The sequence below is a fragment of the Neofelis nebulosa genome, chromosome 5, assembly GCF_028018385.1.
Source record: "Neofelis nebulosa isolate mNeoNeb1 chromosome 5, mNeoNeb1.pri, whole genome shotgun sequence".
NCBI lineage: Eukaryota > Metazoa > Chordata > Mammalia > Carnivora > Felidae > Neofelis > Neofelis nebulosa.
The window spans coordinates 114,415,221-114,442,071 of NC_080786.1; the positions used below are offsets into that span (position 1 = coordinate 114,415,221).

The 26,851-nt window shown below is 32.9% G+C and overlaps 1 protein-coding gene across 7 annotated transcripts in view; it reads right to left on the reverse strand.

Annotated features, from left to right (window-relative positions):
* The window catches only part of EPHA6 (EPH receptor A6), an 872,130-nt gene that overhangs the window by 746,987 nt on the left and 98,292 nt on the right, over positions 1-26,851 (reverse strand). The gene's annotated exons all lie outside the window — the stretch shown is intronic.

Genomic DNA, 26,851 nt, shown 5'->3' on the forward strand with positions numbered 1-26,851 from the left:
TCCATAAAAACGTTGGTAATGTGGGTATTATCTTCTGGTTTAGTGAAAACGAACATAGTAATAAATTTTTAAAAAAGAGAGGTTGCTAAAACAGTAACTATTAATCTAAATACTCAATGTTACTGGATTAAACTTTACAAGGCTTGGATGGACACTAGAGAGCCAATAAATTTGAATTTCTGTAGTATAATTGAAAGTGGATATAAATTGTAAACAGTATCACCATTTTTTATAGTCCTAGTATACGGAAAAAAGAAGTAATGGAGAATACTTCTGTAATGCTAGAAACCAATACAATATCTAAAATGATCATATTTAAAGGATTTTTTGGGAGGCACCTGGGTGGCTTAGTCGGTTAAGCCTCCGACTTTGGCTCAGGTCATGATCTCGAGGTTCATGGGTTTGAGCCCCACACTGGGCTCAGTACTGACAGTACAGAGCCTGCTTAGGATTCTCTCTCTCTCTTCCCCTCCCCCACTTGTACACAGTCTCTCTCTCTCTCTCTCTCTCTCTCTCTCTCTCTCCCTTTCTCTCACTCTCTTTCTCAAAATATATAAATAAACTTTATAATAATGAATAAATAAAAATAAAGGATTTTTGTGGGGAGCACCTGGGTGGCATAGTCAGTTACACATCTGACTCTTGATTTTGGCTCAGAGCACGATCTCATGGTTTATGAGACTGAGCCCTATGTCAGGCTCTGTGCTGACAGTGCAGAGCCTGCTTGGGATTTTCTCTCTCTCTCTCTCTCTCTCTCTCTCTCTCTCTCTCAAAACAAACATTTTCTAGCTGATGTTTTCATATTTAGGATTGATGGTCCTTTAGGAAAAAGACATTTGAATTATTTGTTTTATGGTACTTAAATTTGTTAATAACTTATTTCAATGTCATTTGCCTTCCCACTTGTGTACTCTAAATTTATAACTTTATCTAAAATTCACTAATACTTGAAAACAATGTAAATTAATATGAATACTATAAATTAATTTCTACAAATATTCTTATATCCACTTACCATATGACTTTATACATATAGTGAAATTACAGTTACACAATATGTAGTTTGCTTAATGAAACACAAAATCAGTAGAAATGTCTATTTCTGCTTGATATTGATATATTTTGTTGGATTATTCTAGGATTCTGTATTTGGTTATTTTGAAACACATTTCAAAAATAATAAGGTATGCTGAAAAAATTGACTCTAAAAAACAAATGATAATTTACAATTAAGATAATAAAACTCAAATGTGTTAATATAATTTCTTTAATAATAATGACAGAATAAAATTAGAATTAACCTTTAAGAATAAACTCTAAAAACAAAAATGAAGACCAAAGCTTGATTCAAGGAAGGAAAATCTGGGAGAAATTAATACTGTCCTGTGACTTAAATTTAAGTTAAAAATCACAAGAGTCGATTTATAAACATCCGTCTTTGTGGCTTAAATGTTTGCAAATTTATTTCTCCCTGTGGGAAAAGAACTCATTAAAACAGGGAAATATATTTCACATTTTGATAGAGAAGCTCTATTTAACTTACTCAGAATGAACAGAAAATACCGGATGGGGAACCGATGATTTAACAACAGAAACTTCTAAGGTGAAGGTGTTCACCAATACAATATTGCAAAGACTTAAGGAAAATCATATGTAAACAGAACACCTGATTATGAACAATAAGAAAACCTGCAGAATTGAAGGTATGTTCAGAGGCAACTTGCTGTGACAAAAACCTACAAAATAGAAGCTGTGTTGTCTTTAAGATCAGCTATAACATAAGCAAATAAAATCTTTCCAAGATATCTACAAAAATAACAGTTCGCAGAGTTCCCAAGTGTTCATTAAGTATTCAATTTAAATATGTCTTTTAAATTTGAAGGTGCCAAAGTTAAAACATACAACAATAATAAAATTAGTTTGATTTTCACAAATTCCTGGCTAATAGGTTGGCACTTTGCATAAGCAAGAAGAATTCAAAACTGAAAAGAGCGAACTATGAAAGAAAAAGAAAAAAAAAAAAACTGAACCAGGGAAAAGTTTGGTCTGAACAAAAGCACAGTCTAAGAGAAACATGTTCAAAGTTATGACAGATAAACCAGGCATATTATAGAGGTGAAACTAGTAAAAACTTCATTTTCCATGATTTAGTAATGAAATACAGGGTTCATAAATGGCAAATTCTTTTTTCTTCCTGGAAGATTATTACACCACATAATTAAATAGACATGCCACACATATGTACTAGTTGATATTAGCAAAATTTTAAATATCAAATTGTTTTAGGCAATTTAAGGCAATGTCTTATAAGAGATTGAGTATGAACTTCAGTTTAAAGGAAAGAAAGTGAAATTTTCTAAGTATATAGATCCTCAAGTATTAAGATGAGTAAGCAGAAGAATGGTAGCAGCTCATGAACATCCTTAATTATAAACTTCATTATAGCATAAATAAAGATTAATACAATTATTCAGTTATTAAATAAAGGGTTTTAAAGTTCCCAGTGAGTAATTAGCTTAGAGAGCAATAAAGAATGAATAGAAAACAACTGGTAAGGTTACATGGAGGGACTAAGACCAATCTGAATTTATTGAAGACATGCAAAATAATTTTGCACAGCATCAGGAAGAAATGAGAGAACTATAATAACAAAAAAGAATTCCTCAGTGAAACAAATTTTGGGAAACCTGAGAATCAGATTTAAGTGTTGTCTGCATGTTTGTGTTGGATTATTTATTTTTATAATTAAAAATATTTCAGTCTTTAAAATGCTATTTTAACTTAGGAAGGGTATGCCATTTACTTCCTTTTTTTTTTCGAAATTTTTAACGCTTATTCATTTTTGAGAGACAGAGTGTAAGCAGGGGTGGGGCAGAAAGAGAGGGAGACACAGAATCCGAAGCAGGTTTCAGGCTCTGAGCTGTAATCACAGAGCCCAACACAGGGCTTGAACTCATGAACCCTGAGATCATGACCTGAGCTGAAGTTGCATGCTTAATCGACTGAGCCACCCAGGTGCCCCGATATGCCTCTATTTTTGATGAAATACATCATGGGACATTTCTCCCCAGTGTACACTTTAGACAACAGTGGCCTACACTGAAAAATATAATATGTGGCAATAGGAGAGACTTATGGTAAAAAAAAATGGCAAAGTTTTCTGTTGAGCTGCCATTGAAAATACTGGGATTCCCTCAGCACATTTCCAAATCTAACTCAATGGACATATTGAGTTTAGTAATGGGTAGGGATAAGAGATTATAAAAGTGCTTGCTGGTTTTGACATGCTTTCAGGTAAAAATAGTTAGTCCTTAAGTCCAGGGTATGAAAGGTCATTAACCTATCCCACCTTTTGTTCCCCTTATGATACTGCTGATAGGGTGCAGCAATATCCTTGGAACCCTGGAATTTTCTACTCTAAATATAACCATCCCAGAATGGTAACTCCAGTGCACTCCTGGTGAACTGCTTTTCTAGCCTAAAATAAAGGAAAAAAAATGTTCTAAGATTGAGTTTTGTTTGCTTGTACAGAATGGTATTAAAGATACCCATAACTTCCCAGAAAAGAAGAAATTAAAGAGAGATATATAAGAATATCTATGTATAGGGATGCCTGGGTGGCTCAGTTGGTTAAGCATGCTCTCTCTCTCTCTCTCTCTCTCTCTCTCAAATAAACTTTAAAAATAAAGAATAATGGGTGCCTGGGTGGCTCAGTTGGTTAAGCGTCTGACTTCAGCTCAAGTAATGATTTCACAGCTAGTGGGTTTGAGCCCCATGTAGGGCTCTGTGCTGACACCTCAGAGCCTGGAGCCTGCTTAGAATTCTGTGTCTCCCTTTCTCTGCCCCTCCCCCGCTCGCGCTCGCTCTCTCTCTCTCTCTCTCAAAAATAAACATTAAAAAAATTTAAAAAAATAATATCTACATATACTTTTGGCAGAAGGTAAAAGTAACATGAAGTTATGACAGGATGGCCAAGTGGGGGGAGGGGAACACCTCAAAAATATAGCCTCATAAGAGTCACAAATCTTAAAGGATAAATAAAATTTCACAAGTCCACGGTTTTAAATGTTACTATATTAGTTATTTAGAAAGACTATTAAAAAAACTACAAGGGCATGTCTTCAGCCTTTGTTATAGGTAGGCTAGCTTCTGATAAATTGTCTTCTACTAATAGTAAGAATAAACTCTGGGGAAAAACTGGAAGAGACTTAAGGGAGGCAGAATCTAAAGGAGATGAATGAGATCTTTGAAAGAAAAGTACTGGTGACACTGGTGCTGTGTCAGATTTCAGACACCCCCATAGTGAGGGCCCACAGTCTCTTAATATAGGGGGGCGACTGGAAGGGAATAGAAAGAGCTTGAAAGCTGTTTTACTGAATCTCTATGGAGGAATCAGAAGTTGGACTTTTGACTTTCAGAGCAGCTGGAAATGAGGGCTGGGGGTGTGACTGTGGACAGCCAAAGAAGGTGGGGTCCAAAAGCTGCACATACACATCACTCAAACTGCTCTTTTTCTAAGCAAGGCTAAAAGCAGCCCAGAGGAAAAAAACTGAAAGCCTTGAAAGAGCTTAGTAGAGATTTTAGCAGTTGAGTACCCCAAGGGAGGTGAATTCACAGTTAAGTCTCAACAAATTCAGACTTTGTAAATACTCCAGCTGTCCTTGTCTGCAGACTAAGGGATTGTTTCTACAACTAAGTGCAAAACAATTAATAGACTGAATAGCCCTAACAAAGCCTAAAACCAAGCCTCCAAAAAAAAATCAAGGTAATCTACAAGTAATTTAAATTGCCTGCTAGAAGACTATTCAAAGGTTTTCAGAAGAAAATTTCAAAATCCGTCTTTAAAATACATCATTCACAATGTTCAGTATATAATAAAACTTACTAAACATGGAAAAACAAGAAAATGTGAATCAGAATCAAGAAAAAATCTGTCAATTGAAACAAATAGACAAGGGGCGCCTGGGTGGCCCAGTTGGTTAAGCGTCCGACTTCAGCTCAGGTCATGATCTCGTGGTTCATGAGTTCGAGCCCCGCGTCGGGCATCTGTGCTGATGGCTCAGAGCCTGGAGCCTGTTTCAGATTCTGTGTCTCCCTCTCTCTCTGACCCTCCCCGGTTCATACTCTGTCTCTCTCTGTCTCAAAAATAAATAAACCTTAAAAAAAATTAAAAAAAAAAAAAAAAAAAAAGAAACAAATAGACAAGACAGCAGCTAAGCAGAAATTCTGGAATTGAACAATGCAGTATCAGAAATTTTAAAAAAATCAATTAGTTTAAATTAAAAATATATTGGACAAAATAGAAAAAGAATCAGTGAAACATGGGTTAATAGAAATAATCCACACTAAAGCATACAGAGGGAAAAGACTGAAAAACAGAAAAGGGAATACAACCTCAATAACCTGAGAGCTAATATGAAGATACCCTGCATCCACCTTTTAGGATCTCAGAGAGGAGAGAGAGATTGGGGCAGAAACATTCAAAAACATTATGACAAAATTTTTTCTAAGTTCCATCATAAAGAAACCCACAGGTTCAGGAAGCTCAGCAAATTCCAAGCAGGATAAATAAAAACTGTTGGTTCTTTTTTAATTAGGATCTTGGGAGATTTTAATTATAGACATCAGTTGTTTGCTAGGAAAACAAACTAAAAACTAATACATAAATCATTTTGTAAATGGTTACAAAAGTACTAAAGTTGTTGGAATAGTAGTTTGTTGCTGAATTAACAAGAACATTAAATTGTGGAAAATATACAAAACGGATTAAGGACTTGAACGTAAGATAATAAAACCATAAAAGTCTCTGAAGAAAACGTAGGCAGTAAGTTCTTTGACATCAGCCCTAGCAATATTTTTTTGGAACAGTCTCCTCAGGCAAGGATAACAAAAGCTAAAATAAACAAATGGGATTATATCAAACTAAAAGGCTTTTGCACACCAAAAGAAACCATCAACAAAATGAAAAGGCAAGCTAAAGAATGCGAGAGGATATCTGCAAATCTTACATCCAATTAGAAGTTAAAATCCAAATATAAAGAACTTAAAAAACTCAATACCAAAAATAAATAAATAAATAAATAAATAAATAAATAAATAAATAAATAAGCAAGCAAGCTGACTAAAAAATGGGGGCAAAGGACTTAAATATTTTTCCAAAGAAGACATGCAGATGGTCAATAGGCACATGAAAAGATGCTCAACATCACTAATTATCTGAGAAATGCGAATCAAAACCACAGTGAGATATCACCTCATACCTGTCAAATTGACTATCATCAAAAAGACAAGAAATAACAACTGATGGCAATAATGTGGAGAAAAGGGAACTCTTATATACCACACATAGTGCAGTCACTATGGAAAACAGTATGGAGGTTCCTCCAAAAATTAAAAATAGAACTACCATATGATCTAGCAATTCCACTTCCGGGTATTTATCCAAAAAAAAGCTCAAGTACTAATTTGAAGAGATACATGCACCCCTATGTTCATTGCAGCATTCTTCACTAAGTGTCCATTAATGGTAAATGAACAAAGAAGATGTGATATATATGTACCATGGAATATTACTCAGCCATAAAAGGAATGAAATCTTGCCATTTGCAAAAACATGGATGGATCTAGAGAGCATAATGCTAAGTGATATAAATCAGATACAGAAAGACAACTATCATATGAGCTCACTTATATGTGGAATCTAAAAAACAAAACAAAAACAACAATAAAAAAAACCAGAAACAGACTCATAGATATAGGAAACAAACTACTGGTACCAGAGTGGGAATGTGTTGAGAAGTGGGCAGAATAGGTAAATAGAATGAAGAAGTACAAACTTCCAGTTATAAAATAAATCATGAGGATATAATATACAGCATAGGGAATATAGTTAATAATATTGTAGTAACTTTGTATGGTTATGGATGGTAACTAGACTTACATTTGGTAATGTATAAAAATATATCATGATGTTGTATACCCGAAACTAAAATAAAACTGCATGTCAGTTATACTTCAATTAAAACTTCTAGAAAATATTACAGAATTAAGTTATTTAAAAGTTAGGGCACTCAATTAGAAATTACAACCTTAAAGTACTTCTTAAAAAGTTAAATATTATAATTGACCAAGTGATGTTAATGAGGTGGCTTCTGTTTTTTTTTCTTTTGTGCGTTTTATAAATAAACTTTTAAAGTATCATTGTTCGCATTATGCTACTCTTCTTTCAGAATTGGGTAGAGATAATTTTTTTCTTGATATGGCAGAGTTGGATGAAGATATGGAATCTGTCATAGAATGAAATATTTAGCTAATGTTCATTAAAATTGTATGAAAGTTCTGAAGTTCAAAGACACACATGGAGAACATCTAAAAAAGTAAGGACCATGGAGAAGTTCTGAAAGCTAAGAACAGTCATATTCAGATGATTTACAAAAATGAAATACCAATGATTAATTCCAATGACCAATTAGCAAGAATTATTATAGATCAAAATCTTTAGTCTATTAAATTGGTTTATAAAATAAAGCCCAATATTATATATGTTAAGTTCCAAAACACTGACCAAGTAAAATGTTGGCTGCATCACTGACAAGTTTATAAAATGATGAGGGTGAGCATAGTGTATATATGGGAACCATTTTCAAATGTGGAAATCCATATTAGCATTATTTCAAGAAATCTTACTTCAAGATTTCACACCAAAAAAAAAAATTACTAGCTTTGGTAAAGTAGACTCATATGGTGCTAATGGAAGTATAATGATTAATTTCATGTTCATTATACACCAAGTAATTTTTGGGCATTTGGTATAGTTATGAGCAAAACACATAAAAATCTCTGCCTTTGTACAACTTAATTCTAGCACTTATTGGTATCAAAAGCCTTACAATTTGCAGATCATTTGGACGTACCTAAAATGTATTTTTAAGGCTTACTGAGGAAAGTATTTTAAATTATTGTTGATCCTTATGAAGTTCAAGTATTGGCTCTAAACCCTTATTTTGCAAAAGTTGTTTCCTTGAAAAAAATCACTTGCATAAATTCTGCTGCTTCAAGGAAACCAAACTACAAGATAAAATTTGTTTTGTGTGTGTGTGTGTGTGTGTGTGTGTGTGTGTGTGTTGAAGTGGGATGTATGGGAAAGGAAAACACCTTAATATTTAGATATTTGTAAAAATATTAGCAAGTAATATCATTTTTTAGATGTTTATTTATTTTGGGGGAAGGAGGGGCAGGGAGAGGGAAAGAGAGAATCCCAAGCAGGCTCTACACTGCCAGCACAAAGCCCAATGTGGAACTCGATCCCACAAACCATGACAGCATGACATGAGCTGAAATAAAGAGTTGGACGCTTAATGGAGTGAGCCACCCAGACACACCAACTAATATGATTTTTGATGTAAGAAATCTTAAACTTGTTGGTTCTCTACATTAAATTACTACTTCAGAGCCTACTTCATAATTGTTATAAAAAATTTGCCACAAAACACTACAGTAATAAAGCCATTTCCTATAAATAATAACAACTGGTATCTGGTCATTTCCTGTTGTATGACAAGATGATCATCACAGTATTGTTTATAATACCCCCAAATAGAAACAAGTATGTATACACTCTCCCTTGTCTGACTCATCAATCCACAATTAGTTGTTTTACATATTTAACTTTCCTCCAATTTCAATTTATAGTCAAACTCTGGGGGTAACTGGGTGTCTCAGTCAGTTAAGCGTCTGACTCTTGGTTTCAGTTCAGAACATGATCTCACAGTTCATGAAATCAAGCCCCATGTTGGGCTCTGTGGTGACAGCATGGAGCCTGATTAGGATTCTCTGTCTCTCTCTGTTTCTCTGTCTCTCTGTCTCTCTCTCTCTCTCTCTCTCCTTCTTTCTGTGCCCCTCCCCCACTTAAACTCTTTTTCTCAAAATAAATAGATTTTAAAAAAATTAAAAAAATAGTCATAAAATCTGTATCCCTATAATTCATACTAAATTCTTCTCTTCCAAAAAAACTACCATGTCCTAAACGTACTTGTGCTCCCAAAATGTCTGTCTTCTTGATCCCTAATCTTTCTTGTTTTCCCTCTTAATGCAAGGTGCTAATGAAACTGTAGAATTGCAAGTGAATTACGTTACAACATACTAATTTTAATTGGGGAAATTCAAAAACCAAAGTAGAGCTAGTGGAATCCTAAGAAACTATACTATTTACTATTTACTAGATCTGTCTATGGCAAAGTGTGAATTTTGAAAGTATGCAAATATTTAAACTAACATTTTTGTAAATAACTTTAAAGAAATTTAGTAATATATAAATAACAAAGGAAGGTCGGCAACTTTTGAAACTTGGAAATCCATTAATTAAATATATCATTAGTAGAGGGAGATATACTAAGGCAATTTAATTTCCTTTTAAATTCAGCAGATTAATCCTATTAGACATTCATCATTTTCTTCATTATATCAAATTCATTATGAATTTCTAATTCATGTGGTTTAAGTAATGTGAAATATGTTAAATACTAGGATAAAGGTTTTCTTTTTATAGGCTTTTGATGAAGTAATAAAATGAAAAAGATGGGTAGATAATTAACCTATACTCTATAATGGTTTTTAAAATATTAAAAACAAAATTGCCCAAAATATATTCAGGAGGATAAAAAGTTGGAGGAGGTACATCATTTAGATTTATTTCCAAATATCATTTTTTATCATTTTTAATTTATACATAACATTGTAAATACTTTAGCTAGACTCTTCTAAAAATATTTTCCTTCATAACCATCATACTATTATCATATTCAATAAAATTAACACCAATTCTTTAATGTTATCTACATACACAGTCTATTTTCAAATTTACTGACATTTTCAATAGAGGTGTACATCTTGCATTTGATTATGATTCTACTTTTTAAATCCAATCAATTTGCTACCGCAAATATTTTACCTAGGAGTTTAATATCCTTTGACAGTATGTGTTGAATTAATTATTCCACTAAGTTTTGTTAAATGGTGATTTTTCTAATACTACCATTCCTTCTTTATTTAGTAGAAGGCATTTTTCTGCAATGAAAACCTGTACCTCATGAACTGAGACTATTTGGTTACCCAGAAATAGAGTTGTTACAAAAATAAGCATAAATGTTTAATACCTTTCTTTAATTACAAATTTTCAGAGTAAGGATTTGGTATAATATATTTTTTTAATTTTTTACATTTATTTATCTTTTGAGAGACAGAGAGACAGAGCACAAGTGGGGAGGGGCAGAGAGAAGGAGACAGAATCCGAAGCAGGCTTCAGGCTCCGAGCTGTCAGCACAGAGCCTGACACGGGGCTCGAACTCACAAACCGTGAGACCATGACCTGAGCTGAAGCCGGACGCTCAACTAACTGAGCCACTCAGGCACCCCAGGATTTGGTATATTTATCAAATAATAGTTTTTTTTCTGTTTTCTCTCTCTTTCACATCAAAGTAGACCAATGGATTTTAATATACTTAATATGTTTCAATCAACTTCAGTCATTATTCTTTTTCATGCTTAAATTTTCATAATCTTGACCAACAGAAGCTCCATTAACTTGATTTCAATGTTATCACAAATATACACAGTACATTAGCAGTCATGACTTTTCAATAAATTTCAAAATCATCTCTAGAAATTAATTTATTTAGTATCTGTTAGCTATTCTAATTGAGGAGACTGATGAAAGCATTGAGAGATTCACCATTGCCAATATTAGCCAAAAATATTTATAATCTTAAATATTTTACATTAGGAGAAAAACAATCATAAAAATATATGATTTTAGAAATGATACATTTGATTTTTCTAGATATTTTTGAAGTTTAAAAAATTTAACCAAACATATATGTACTTGGAAAAAATCATAATAATACAAAAAGCAAACATGTAAGATGATTTATATAGTTAATATTTTACTCTATATATGTTTGATCTGGAAAAGAAAAATAAGTGCTTACCAATTTTCAATTATCAGATGATTTTAATAACTTTTACAAAGTAATGTTCTCATTGTATGCTAATCATGAAGAAACTTGCAATCACCTCTAACATTATCACCAGTGAGTTTTTACAATGCATATTTTCCTATTTTTATAGATAAAGTTATATGTATAATTCTCAGTCTTAAAGTAAAACATAATCTGGATATATGTATTAGAATTAACTTTTTTTTCTTATATAGATAATAGCCTTAAAGAATTCCAGACAAAAGATGGCTAAATTTAATGCTCTTTTATAATCCATAAAATCTTGCATTATATAAAATTTTCTTTTTCTTGAAGCTTACATAAATTAGTATTTCAAATTCTACTCAAAACTGAAATAAATTATTTTTATTCTACAACATATGTAAGTTTTAATTATTTAGGTTTCCACTATAGAGAACAAGAAATTCTATTTAAGTTGAAGTCATTTTATGGGTCTATTTAAAAAAATTTTTTATGTTTATTTATTTTGAGGGAGAGAGAGACAGAGTGTAAGCAGGGGAGGGTCAGAGAGAGAGGGAGACAGAATCCGAAGCAGGCTCCAGGCTCTGAGCTGTCAGCACAGAGCCCGATGCAGGGCTCAAACTCACAAATTGTGAGATCATGACCTGAGCTGAAGTTGGACGCTCAACCAACTGAGCCACCCAGGCGCACTTATTTTTATTTTTAAAAATGGAGGTCTTGTGGCACCTGAGTGGTTCAGTTGGTTAAGCATCCAACTTGTGATTTCAGCTTATGATCTCATGATTGTGAGATTGAGCCCCACATCAGGCTCCGCACTGGTGGCGCCTGCTTAAGATTTTCTCTCTCCCTTTTCCTCTGCCCTCCCCTGCTTGCACTCTCTCTCTCAATAAAAAAATAAAATAAAATAAAGGCATGTCTTCCCAGAAAGACACAAATATACACATACATATATGTACATCCTAAAAAATATAATATAGTATAGACATACATATACCCACACAATTATAAAGAAAATCCTATAAGAAGTCTTCTTCAAAGGCTTCTGAAATAATCAAATTGCAAAAGAAACATCTATATATTAATACAAAGATAGCTTATCTAAGTGGAAATGTTAGCTGGTTTGTTTGTCATTGTAAATACAACTTAATTGGCCAAGAGAAATTTGACACTAGCTCTTAAAAACTCCTGAAGAGCAAGTCTTTGGCACTACATAAACGTTCACTAAATATACTGTGAATTGAATAAATGAATAAATGAAGGCATGTTTTCATTTTGTTTAATATGTCCTGTACTTTACACTGTAATGAAAGGGGATCTTTCTAATTTATGATAGGTAGATGAAAATTACACCCTTAAATCCTGTGTGCTTTTCCATCACTTAATCCCTTTTTCCACCAATTAATTTGGCATTAATTTAAAGTTTAAGTTTAAACATCTTTTGTTACAGGAAAGTATGTCACTGATAAGAAAACTTACATAACACAAAACTATTTTGGCAATTTTATTTTTATTATTTTCTTCCACCAACCATTTATTATGATGAGAAGCAGAAGATAAAATCAACTTCTGTTGCCTTTCCCTTGTCTCCTTAACTTAATTTGTAATGTAAGGATTTTGAGTAGTCTTTAAGAAATCTTTGCCTACTTTTAGGTCATGTATTCTCCTGTTGTTTTTGTTTCCAGGAAGCTTTATGTTTTTAGCTTTTACATATGCAACTGGTTAAAAATTTCTTTTAATGAGTATTTATATCAAATAAGTGGGTAATTACCAAAGGAGAGCTTTACAAATTACAGATTTACACTCAGAGACATACTATGATTTGTATGCACTCCTTTTCTTCTTCTATAAAGTAGTGTAACACTTACACAACACAGAATGGAAAAAAAGAAAAAAAAATCCACAGTGTACTTATTATTAACACAAAGAGCTTGCAGCAAAGTGATTTGTCAAGTAAAGAAATATTAAGAAAAGTATTATTAGAGATGGACACACATTTCTACTTTGGCCAAAGGCATAGGCTTTTACATCTGTGAGACTTTAAATAGTATCCAATACCTAAAAGTTATTAAAGTCAATTAAAATCCCTGCCTCAGTAGCCTGAAAAAAGATAGTTTCTCTTACTGAAATAGACATAAACATAAAAAATTCCCTAAAGCCAAATTAAATGAAGTGCCTAAATGAGTCATTTTTAAGCAAGAGACAACATAACATTCCTTTGTAGATAATATTAATGTACTTTTATGAATTTCTATGGAATCTATTATCCTGCCACAAACTTTAATTGAATTCTTCCTAAAACTTCTTTTTTTAATGTATTTTATATATAGACATGTAAATTTAATCCTTAATCTCAAACCTGAATTTATGAGCTTTTGTCATTCCCAAAAAGATTCTCTAACTTTGATATTCATGATACTTCATATTTCCTCTGGTTTGCAGAGTAGTAGTAATGGATTATCTAATTATTTACTCTTGATATTAATGCAAAATATATATAACATATCCTTAAACCCTGTAAAGAATAGACATTTTTTCAAATACATAGTTATAAAAAATGGCCATATTCAATTGTTGCCCATATTTTATTTATGAATAAAGTAGTAGAATGAAAAGGAATAACCTAGATTTCATTTTATGTTCACTATAAAATTTCCCAGCTTATATTAAGAAACTGTGACATATTTTATTAAAGTAATATTTCCTTGTTTATGTATTTGATTTATTTAAAAAATTAGTTCAAAAACACATTAAATTCATTATGTAGTATTATAACTAAAGAAACTCCTTTCCCCACTAGAAATTTATTTATTAGTCAGACACTTAAGTATATAAGAATGTGAAATAAAATAATGAATCAAAAGTAATATACTATGCTTTCAGATCACTCAATTTTTTTTGGTCATCCCTCATATATAAGCGAGAATCTAAACATTTAAAAAAAACAAGAAGTATTACTAAATTGCTATGTAATTCAAATAAAGACTGCATAATATATTGAATTAAACTACTTTTAAAAATGCTAAATAATTCTGAATGCACCATTTCATAAAATCAAGACAACTTATGGTTAACTCTATAAAATATTCAATTTTTTTAAGGTTTCAAAGTAGTTAACTAGCTTTCTACCTTCCCCATTACAGACTGCATAAAGTGCCATAATCTTAGTCATAGAAATAATAAATAATTTAGAAGTTTTACAGTCATAAATATTGCTTCCTAGTAGGGTAGAACTGGCGACTCATAGCAGGATTCTGGTCATCTGCTTTATAAACTCAAACATTAACCTTTTTTAAAAATTTTTTTTTAATGTTTATTTATTTTTGAGACCGAGAGAGCAGAACATGAGAACATGAGAGAGCAGGGGAGGGTCAGAGAGAGAGGGAGACACAGAATCCGAAGAAGGCTCCAGGCTCTTAGCTGTCAGCACAGAGCCCAACGCGGGGCTCGAACTCACACACCGTGAGATCATGACCTGAGCCAAAGTCGGAGGTTCAACTGACTGAGCCACCCAGGCGCCTCAAACATTAACCTTCTTAATCGGAACTTGTACAAAACTGTTTCAAAATTCGTTTAAAAGCCTAAAACATGTTTTGACTATCCTATTTCTATAGTCTATAAACAGACACCAAGCATCTAACATCTATTTTTTTTAAATTAGGGTAATATCTTCCTTTATGTTTTTATACACACTTCAATCCATGTTTACAATGTGAAATGTCTATTTATTTTTACTAAAAAACATGAAAGCCAACCATGAATTATTTAAAATACTGTTAAAACACAATTTCAAAAAGCCTTATAAAGTAAGGTCCCAATGTTTTATAAACCCTTACCGTACATAATTTTTAATGTATTTCCTACTCATATCTCTTTGCTGTCTTGTATTTTGCCTTCCATCACTGAATGGGCAAAGAAATTTTAGCCATCAGGCAATGCCTTTATATACTGACTATCCATTATTATGCAACTTAGCTTATCACAGCACAACTTTTGAAATCTTAAAGGTAAGGGTTTAAAAGGATACTTTTTCATATTTTTTTTTACTTTTTCATATTTTAATAACATAAGGCTATAAATATTTAATATGTAAATTTAAAACATAATTTTGCCCAGTTGGAACAGTATACCATTAGTTGTTTTTCCCTTCAAACCTGTTTTAACCTCTAGCATATATGCAAATTTAATAATTATCTACAACTCATAATCTTTTTTGTGCTCCAATCTCAATGCACTGCAAATCTCGATCATGACTGGGTCATCAAAATAATAGTGGGTCATGAGGTGCCTGGGTGGCTCAGCCGGTTAAGTGTCCGACTTTGGCTCAGGTCATGATCTCAGAGTTTGTGAGTTCAAGCCCCATGTCGGTCTCTGTGCTGACAGCTAGAAGCCTAGAGCCTGCTTCGGATTCTGTCTCTCTCTCTCTCCCTGCCCCTCCCTGGCTTGTGCGTGCTCTCTCTCTCTCTCTCTCTCTCTCAAAAAATAAACATTTAAAAAATATGTAATGATAGTGGGTCACGACTACCAAGATGAGAGAAAAACAGGAAGGGGAAATGGAGATGAGGGGAGAAGGAGGAGGAGGAGGAGGAAAAGGAGGAAAAGCAGGAGGAGGAGGGGGAAACACTAGAAAAAGTAAAATAGAAAATAGTAACAATAAGTATTATTTTCATAACTTTCTAAAATATGGGGTTGCAATATAAAAATTATACTGTCAATGGCAAAAAAATTTGAAAGATACCATATAGAAGAATCAAAGAAATTCCACTGGAAAATTTTTTTTATCTGTAATTATAAAATTGAAAACATTAATGGCACTGTAGATATTTGCAAATACTAAATCTTCCATACTTTTGAAGATTACTAAGTACGAAGTTACACAAGTTAATCAATAAAAATGTACTGATTTCTCATTTTGCAAATTTTATGAAGTTACTGAGTCTTTGCGATTGGGGGAGCTTCTTATATTTTCTGATTGCCCAGTATTTTGAACTCACTGACCCCCTGATCCTGGAGACTCATATTAATAATAATAATAATAATAATAATAATAATAATAATAGTTTCCTCATGTAGTAATAAGTCTTTTAATCAAAAGGACCATCTTCTAAGCATTCTGCCATGTTAGACCAAACTTACTTTCTACCATTCCACAGTGGAGTTCATTGTTTTTTCTTTGGTCCCTTCAAGACATACATTTTTTCCCCCTCAGAACTTCAGTAAATACAGAAGGATATTTATTAACCTACCAAGTAATGTCAAAAATACTACTATGCTACTACTACCAAATGGTAAAGATGACATAAGGAAAAGCCTACAAAAGGATTTCAACTACTCCCGGAACTTACCATTATGAGAATTACCAAGTATGCTTTTATTTCTTTCTCCTCTACAGAAATCAAAATCACCACTTCTTTCTCTCCAGTTAGACATCTGTTTACTGGCAACCAACATGAATGAACTGGTTCCCTACAGTTCTGTTCTCAAACTCCTAAACCAAAAATCAAATTTAATTATGCCTTTTAGGCTACCCTGGGACCAAGAAGTTCAAATACGCCCACATCAGTCTTTTACCCACCCACAAATATGGATAGGTCTATTCTCTTTCTTTAGGACTTGAATACTTTATAACCTTTTCAAGGACTCAATTATCAGCATTTTTAAATCATAAATTATTAAAAGGATGAAATTTATTTAAAACCACATTGAAATACAAAGTACTATACCATTTTAATTTATTAAAAGCCTGCATTTCTACCTGCATCTGTAGAATCACACAAACCTACATACACCCATACAATCGTGGTTTCTCCTATTTCCTGGTTTCTTCTTCTCACCAATAAAAATATGACAAAACAGCATATATTTCACAGAGTTCTTTTTTGAATTAAATGGAATTAATGTATTAAATTAATACTGTCCCCACTGTGCTGGGGACAGTGTCTGGCACACAGTAAGCCCAATAAGTATATGCTATCACTATATTATTACTAATGCTGCTCCAATTGCTACTGTTATCAACATCATGTGAGAGGGCTATTGCAGTATAAAGAGAAGAACATGGATTAGAATAAGACACATTTTTATTTAAATCTTGACTCCCTGAAAAATAAGTGCTTGTATTATGTAAGAAATTTTCTTACACTTTATAAGCTTTAGGTTCCTTAGCTACAAAATGAGAATATCAATTAATGAAAGAGTTTTTGTGAGAATGAATTTCAAAATATATGTGAAGCATTAGGTAAATAGTAGGTAGAATTTATTACCTTAATCACTTCTCATTCTAGCCAAACATTAACAATTTAACCATGCTTATGCATTAAGTCAGTAATTCTATGGCTTCCATTAAGGAACAATCGTTTTCTCCAGTATAGATATGTTGGATTAGCCTAAATTACTTTATGTACCACTAACAGAATACAGCTTATTAACATTAAAATGTAAATAATTAATAATACACATGAATAAAGGAATGCTCAATTTTAAAGCAATATAAAGAAATACATATTTTAATACATGTGACATTTTCCTTACATTAAAGTTTAACTGGTAGCTACTATGGCTTATTTTAACTTCCTTTTCCCTTACTTTCCTTTCAAGGAGACATATCTTATTTCTTCACAGTGCAAATATTGATGCCTCAATGTTCCCATAACTTTATAAACTTTTATATTCAATCCACAGTACCCATATTTAATAGTAGAGACAAAAAATATTTAATTGAGTTACCTATCTAAAGGTTTTGCTTCTTAACACTGTTTTTCACCAATCTGTATATGCAATTTTAGTCAACTAAAATTTGATTTTTTTTTAACCTCACAATTCTCTCAAAATCTCACAAAAGAGTTTAGATAGATAATCTTCTTCAACATTCTTTTAAGTTTTATTTCAATATCGAAAAGAGTGTGGGTGGGGGGAATCAAAATAGAGAATTTTATTCTAGAATATCCATACATCTTATTTCCCTGGCAAACAAGATTCTCTCAACTTGCTTTTCTTTCTGGTTAATACCTATATCTTTTACTAGGAATTTCTCTACTTAATGGCCATATTGCCATTTAACTCCGCCAAAAATTATGAAGTAGTTTCTTCACACACTGCATAAATTTCACTGAGTTGGGGTCTCTGGAATTCCTATTCTTTTTAAATCACAAATGATAACTTAAAGAGCTGAAATTAATTTTACCAGAAAATTTTCAATTTAATATTTGCTTTGGAAGCCAAAATTCTACATGGATCCTTTTGAATTAGGTACTTTTATGAGTATATTTGTGGCTGTTTTTTGTAATTACAATGGCTTTTTGAAATATGTAATTACAAACAGTATTTAAAATAATATTGATTTTTCTGGCTTAAAAGCAGAAAGATTTTATTTATTTATACATAATTTAAAATTTTCCTGAATAGATACTCACTTATCATTGATCAAAAAACTTAAGTAGATTTTTAAGAATAGCAACAAGGTAGCTATTTCCAATTCATCAATATCTCCTAATCTTTTAGACTAGTGTTTTATCTTTGTTGATAAATCACTAACAGCAAGTCTCTAATTATACTTTAAAAGAAGCTCTACTCAGGCAATTCTTTCTATTTTGGTATAAAAGACATTTTAAAGTTAATATGCAGCTTCAGGGATATGAAAGATCCATAAAAGATAAAGCTTTTTCTTCTTTAAGATGTAATAAGGAGAAGAAATCTATACTGTTAGTTGTTTATTTAATATTGCTGATTGTACCTCTACAATACACCTTTCTTGAATTGTAGCCATTATTTTTTTTAAATATTTATTATTCACACACCTTATCATTTATTTCCCTTAGTTTCTTTTTTAAGTGTTTGTTTATTTATTTTGAGAGAGAGTATGTGTGCATAGTGGGGGAGAAGCAGAGAGAGGGAGAGACAGAATTCCAAGCAGGCTCTGCACTGTGAGCACAGAGCCCAACATGGGGTTAAAACTCATGAACAGGGAGATCATGACCTGAGCAGAAATCAAGAGACAAATGCTCAACCGACTGAGCCATGCAGGCACCCCATCTTCCTTAGTTTCTATCACAATACTTGGCACAGAAAGGTCCTCAACGACTGTTTGTCTTACAGAGATAAGAATGAGAAAAAAAAAGAGATTAAAATCATCATTGAGTTTTAGTTCTCTTTAGCTAAGTTATTAGTTAATCTTAAAGGCTTTCTTATTCATGGTACTTAGATTCCTATAGATCGCTCATTCAAAACATACTTATTGCATACCTACTACATAAAACGTACTGAGACAGGTGCTGGTGATACAGCAATATACCAGACAGTTTGGCCTCTACTATCTCAGAGATTATGATTCAGGAGGAGAATGTAACATTGAACATCTAACCTCATAAATTATTATTCTATTATAATTATAACATGCACTCTGCAGGTGATGTGCAAAGTGTTAAAGAGCATATGCAAGGGGAATATGATCAGGTTTAGAAAGTTGGGAAATTCTCCCCTACTAAAAGTTTTTTTTAAATTTTTTTTTTTTTTAACGTTTATGTATTTTTGAGACAGAGAGAGACAGAGCATGAACAGGGGAAGAGCAGAGGGAGAGGGAGACACAGAATCTGAAACAGGCTCCAGGCTCTGAGTTGTCAGCACAGAGCCCGACGCGGGGCTCGAACTCACGGACCGTGAGATCATGACCTGAGCCGAAGTCGGCCGCTTAACCAACCAAGCCACCCAGGCGCCCACCCCTACTAAAAGTTTTAAAGTGAATAGTACATAGTAAGATACAGCCAGGTCTGCAGCCAACAGTGATCTTCCATAAATATAAAGTGGATTAAGCCACTCCCTTACAATTAAGTCCATGTTCTTTAATGTGACATACACAAGGCCTTTCTAAACACAGTCTCAGGTTTCAAGATGTACTACAAAGCTGTAATAATCAAAACACTATGTACTGGCAAAAAAACATAGACATATAGATCAGTGGAACAAGAGCGAGCCCAGAAATAAACCCATACTTATATAGTTAATTACTCTACAACAAAAGAGGCAAGAATACACACTGGGGAAAAGACAGTCTCTTCAATAAATGTTGCTAGAAAATCTGGATAGCTACATTCAAAGGAATGAAACATGACCACATTCTCACACCATATACAAAAATAAACTCAGAACAGATTAAAGAACTAAATCTGAAATGTGAAACCATAAAATTCCTAGAAGAAAACAGGCAGTAATATCTTTGACATCAGCCATAGCAACATTTTTCTAGATAATGTCTCTTTAGGTAAGGGAAAGCAAAAGCAAAATAAACTATTGGGACCACACCAAAAAAGCTTTTGCACAGTGAAGGAAACCATCAATGAAACAAAAAGGCAACCTACTGAATGGGAGAAGATATCTGCAAATGATACTTCCCATAACAGTTAATATCCAAATTAAATAAAAACCTTATATAACTCAACACCAAAAAAAAAAAAAAAAAAACCAAAGAAACAAAACAAAACAAAACAAAAAAAAAACCCAACAAATAATCTGATTAAAAATGGGTATAGACATTTTTCCAAAGAAGACATACAGATGGCCAACAGACACACGATATGATGCTGAACATCACTCATCATCAGAAAAATGCAAATCAAAACCACAATGAGATATCACCTTATACTTGTCAGAATGGCTAGAATCAAAAAGACAAGAAATAGTAAGTGTTGGTGAGGATGCAAAAGACAAGGAGCCTTTGTGGACCACTGCTCGAAATATAAGTTAGTACAGCCACTGGGGGAAAAAGTATGGAGGTTCCTCAGAAAATTAAAAATATATTAAATACATTAAAATATATATCATAATATATATTATACTGTATACCTGAAACAAATATAATACTGTATGTGGGGATACCTGGATGGCTTAGTCAGTTAAATATCTGACTGTTGAATTCAGCTCAGGTCATGACCCCAGGGTCGCAGGCTAAATGTAGGGCCTGATTAAGACACTCTCTCTCTCTCTCTTTCATAAAAATAAAACAAAAACAAAAATTAAACAAAAAACACAACACTTTATGTAAATTATACTTGAATAAAAAAATTGCAGAATGAAATAACCATATTTCCAGTAATTCCTTCATTAGGTATTTACCAAAGAAAATGAAAACACTAATTCAAAAAAGATACATGCACACCTGTGCTTACTGCAGCATTATTTACAACAGCCAAGATACAGAATCAGCAGAAGTGTCCATGATAGATGGACTAATAGACAGATGAATGGATAAAAAAGATACACACATATATGGAATATTACTCAGCCATAAAAAAGAATAAGATCTTGCCATTTGTGACAGCATGGGTGGACTTAGAGGATATTATGCTAAGCAAATAAATCAGACAGAAAAAGAGAAATACTTTTCATTTATATGCAGAATCTGAAAAACAAAACAAATAAAAGGAAAAACAAACAAAAACCTAGACTCTTAAATACAGAAGACTCTTAAATACAGAATACAGACTCTTAAATACAACCTCCTGGTTGTCAGAGGAGAAGTGGGTGGGATGATGGGTGGGAGACATAAAGGCGATTAAGGGGCAAAATCTTCCAGCTATAAAATAAATAAGTCACACAGATAAAAAGTAAAGCAGGGGCGCCTGGGTGGCGCAGTCGGTTAAGCGTCCGACTTCAGCCAGGTCACGATCTCGCGGTCCGTGAGTTCGAGCCCTGCATCAGGCTCTGGGCTGATGGCTCGGAGCCTGGAGCCTGTTTCCGATTCTGTGTCTCCCTCTCTCTGTGCCCCTCCCCCGTTCACGCTCTGTCTCTCTCTGCCCCAAAAATAAATAAAAAACGTTGAAAAAAAAATTAAAAAAAAAAAAAAAGTAAAGCATATGAGAATATAGTAAATAATACTGTAATGTTGTATGGTGATAGATGGTGACTACACTTATCCTGGTGAGCATTGAGTAATATATATAATTGCTGAATCAATATGTTGTACACCTGTAACTAATATAATGTATGTTAATTATACTTCAATTAAAAAAAATTTTTACAACTCCTCTTATTCTTTAGTTCCATCTTACACTGCTTTTCCCTCTCTCAAAAACCATGCTGCTAGAATATTCAACCATGTTTCCTTTCTTTAAGTCACTACTGTGCTCTCTCTCTGAAGGACTTCTGATTATTTCTAAAAAACGTTTGCCTTTCCACTTTTTGCCTAAATAAATCCTACTCAACCTTCAGGTCTTCAATAGATGCTACTTCTCCCAAGAATAAATGTATAACTGGGGTTGGCACTTCCTCTATTATTTCATAGTACTCTGTATTTTATCACATCAACACATTTATCTCACAATATTGGAATTTCCTGTTCACTTTTCTCTATCTCTTGCTAGGCTATAAATTTCATGAGGATATATCTGTTGTTTTCACTCTTTATTGGCAATTGGTTCATGACACACATGGAGAAACTGAACATGTAAAGGGAATTATATATGCAAAGCAAAATTCCTGCATATAAAGAATCCTATGGATTCTCTAATAGCAAATCTTACATATGTAAATGAATTCCTTCCTTCTTTCCTTCCTCTCTTCTGCTTTTCCTTCTCTCCCTCCCACCTTTCATACTTCCTTCCTTCTTAGAAAATGTAGCCATCAAAATCGATCAGTTTGCAAGGCATCTGTCAAGTTTCTGCAATGTCCTACTGTGTATGATGGAAAAATGTTGGTGAAACTAAAAGGACAATTATTTGATTACTACTAACTGAATAGCCAAGCTCAAAAGGTACTGATTAAAAAGGACTTAAAAATGTCTGTTGTTGTGGTTAAAAACTGTGACCATAACAAAATGCCCTGTCCAGTCCTGCATAATATTTTCATCAATAATTTTTATGAATATACTGAGGGCACACTTAGCACTACGAACAACACAAAACTTACGAAGACAGATTTCATCTCAGTATAAGAAAAACTTTACTGGCATTTGGAATTACACAGATATGAGTTGGGCATACTGAGGAATTAACAAGCTAACTATTTATGGGAGGGTATAAGCACCAATGGGCTATTCACGGACACCAGATGTAAGGATGGAAGCTTAGATTATGTTTAGACCAATTCCCACATTGTGGGACTGAAGAAATATATGCCCAGATCAGGCATAAACTCTGCAACAAAATCAACATTCATAACTCCCATCCACAGTTTCCTGTTAAAGAAAGTTGGATTTTAGGCCATGATATTCTAGTCATATAACTGTTGGGTTATGCAATTCACTGAAGATTTATCACTTTTTTTTTTTACTTCATTCCATTAATTTATATAAAAAACATATACTGAGTCCCTTGAACATAAAAGACTGAAGTCTTCTTAAGATGTAATATTTAGAATATATTAAAAAGTTATTCCATATTTAATTCTAAAGTTATAAATTAATTTCCATAGTGCTATGATAAGTTGCCTCATACCTTTTATGGAAAGAGGTAAAATATAAATAAACTTAGTAAGTGAAACCACAGATACATTGTTATTTTTATTACAAACATACACACATTATACAGTTCTTCTAAGATCTCACATGTAGATATTAGCCATTCTGAAATGTCAATGGGAGGAAGACAGAAAAGAATAAATATCAAACAAATATTTAAAGATATTTGTGAAAATTCCTATTATGTTTATCTTTACACCAAAATGTTTCACTGGAACTTACTTTTAAAAATTAATTCAAAGATTTTGAATCTAGTGGACCAGCCTAAAAAGTTTAAAAATAATTATTTTTCTTAATAATCTGAGTGAGTGCCCAAATAATTCTCATCTACACTAAGTATATTAGTTTAAAAACCAATTATTGGGGAGTCTGGGTGGCTCAGTCTGTTAAGTATCCAACTCTTGGTTTCAGCTCAGGTCATGATCTCAGTTTGTGAGTCTGAGCCCTGCATCAGGCTCTGCGCTGACAGTGCAGAGCCTACTTGGGATTCTTTCTCCCTCTCTGACCTTCCTGCTCTCTCTCTCTCCCCCAAAATAAATAAACTTAAAAAAAAATAAAAATAGAAAAAATAAAAACTAATTCCTTAGGAAGTTAACATACCACATTAGCTCTGTCCTAAAAAAAACTCTCCGAACTATTTTTAGAACAAAAACAACCAGTTAAAGGAACATGAAAAAATATCCTATCTACCATCAAAGCCTGCACCTCTCTATCACTGTTGCTGAAACCTTGAAAACTGTGTCTCACTAATTGAATCAATATAAAGCAAAAGAAACCTCTGGCTCCTGTTTTTCATCTTTCCCAGTGTTTCAATTACTTTACAAATCTCTGAAAGCTTTATTTCTGGCTCATAGTAGATTAACATCAACAAAGCCATCCCCTTAAAACTGGATTAAGATGATCCTTTCATCTCAATGCCTCCAAATAAACTCAAATAGCTTTTGCTTTCAAAGTCATCAACAGTTTACAACAATAAAAATACAGAAAAAAAAGTTTTCTTTATTGTAAAATTTTAAAAAGACTCAAATACTTCCTTCTCTCAGTATAAAACTATCTTCTCATATCCAACCAACTCTCCCACCCAGCTGCCCCTAGATTCCATTGTACTTCACTCACTCAGTTAATAATAGTTATTGTTATCTCAGAATATGAAATGAAATTACTAAATCTGAATAAAAAAGGAACGAAGAAATATAATTTTTACCCTACTTATTGATCTTAGTTGAGAACTAAAAATAAGCTATCCAAGTACACAAAAAAGCTATCCAGTTCAATATTTCATTTTGCCACACTCTATCACTGGTGATCAGATATGGCAAAATATCTGAAAAAAATTTGCAAAAATTCTGTGGTTATTCAATTGTATTCCTGTGTTTGTAGAATAAAATAGAAATTGTTATGTAAATAAGGCTAAATTGGCCTTTGGAATGAAAATATACATAAACATGTAACACACTAATAGAAAACTAAACAAAGTTAACTCATTTGTTTGAATGGTACCAAACTTTGACATTTTCTCACAGTTGATTATCTCAGGATATACTGTAAATTATTTCATTACGCTGTACCAGACATATGACCTTAGGGAGGGACTACTGATATCTTAAAATAAATTATAAAATAATCATTAATTACAGAAAGTCAAAAACATAAAATATCCCTGTATATTCTCTTGAAACTGACATCTTTTACTGAATATAAAAGATACAAAAATTGAAACTATTAATGCCAATAAAAGATTATATATCAATGCAAACAAAAAATGAAAAAAATAAGTAATAATTATAAAACAATAGCAGCAGAAAAATATCAAAATATTTTCCCCTTGCTATCAAAAATAGGTAAAGGTCTAGAAATAGCTGCAAGATACCAGAAGTTAATTAATCTTATATGCAACTATTCCATATTCATAATGAACAGATAACTTGAATAAAAAGAAGTAAATAAACATCTTTTCTGGAGAGTATGTAATAAAGAACACCTGTAACAGTTCCTTGAACACAAGAGGTGCACAATGTTAATAAGGAAATAAGGTAAAATATTTAAGTGGTCAATCCTAAAATCTTGGCATTCAAGGTATTTATAGTAAAAGTCTCAAGGAAATGCTAAACATATTTTAATAAATGATACATAATAGAAATCGCAGGAATGCAAGTCATTTGTCATTTTATTACTATTTTTACTTTACTTCTACAGATCTTTTAATTATCACCTTCCTTGATATTTCATCAAGAGTAAGATAAGTAGCAAGAAGTCTCATTTGTAAACCCAACCAAGGTATCTTAATTTCCTCAGTGCTCAATTCTTTCTTCCTTTGTTGCCTACTGCCCCTACCAGGAATCCAGGAATCATTTATCTGGAATCTCAGGGTCCTACAAATCTAGACCTAATAATCTTATCCTTTCTCTTATCAGTATTCTTCCCATGTCCTGGTCTCTATTTATTTCCAGTCTCTATTTCCAGTGATCCAAATTCTGCATGACCTTTCTGTACTCTAAACTTTCTAGAGAAAAATATATCTTGAAAACTCCTTACTTCCTCACTCAATGGTTGTCCTAAGCCAGCTACTGTAAAAAAGTTTGCTGCTGCTTTGTAGTCTGAGAGACCACAGAAGTAGCATAGAAAGTTACGACAAAGAACAAACTAGAAATTGTAAACAAAGGTGCAAAGACACAAAGATATTAAAAAAAAAAAAAGAAAGAAAGAAAGAAAGGAAGAAAGATATAACAGGGCACAAAGGCACATGTCATGACAGGATGTGTGAATGGAAATAGCTTTGATATGAGTTCCCTTGTGATCAGAGTGTTCAAGGTACTCAGTGGGTAAACAAGTGAGACAAGAGGATCTTGATGCATTGTGAAGCAGATGTTAGAGCATGAGGAATAGGATCCAGGAATAAAGAAACTGAGAACCAAGGAAGACAAAAGCCTGGGATTCAGTGAAACTTACCAAAGATGGCTGACACTTGACCCACTTCACATACAGTGTTGGTCAGAACAGAGTAGAAATCTGAGACTGCAGGATCTGCAGAAATAAAAGTAAAAACAAAAAGAGAGAGAGAGAAAGTAGGGGGAATGGAAGTTATATTGCCTGCCACTTCTCTCTCTTGCAGCTTTGCTTAGCAATTTCTTGGTAAGTGAATCTGGACAATTTAGCTTTTATTAAAAAAAAGGGGGGAGGGGGAGAAAAATAACATTGGGGGGCAATTCTCTGGGATTTCTCAGTATGATTTGTACTCAGCAGACCTATCATACTCAGATTTTATAAGATGTAGTTTTAAGTTTTGAACTACTAATCTCTGTGTGTGTGTGTGTGTGTGTGTGTGTGTGTGTGTGTGTGAGAGAGAGAGAGAGAGAGAGAGAGAGAGAGAGAGAGCGAGCATGCACACACACATTCCTACATAGGTTAGGTATATATTTACAATATTATT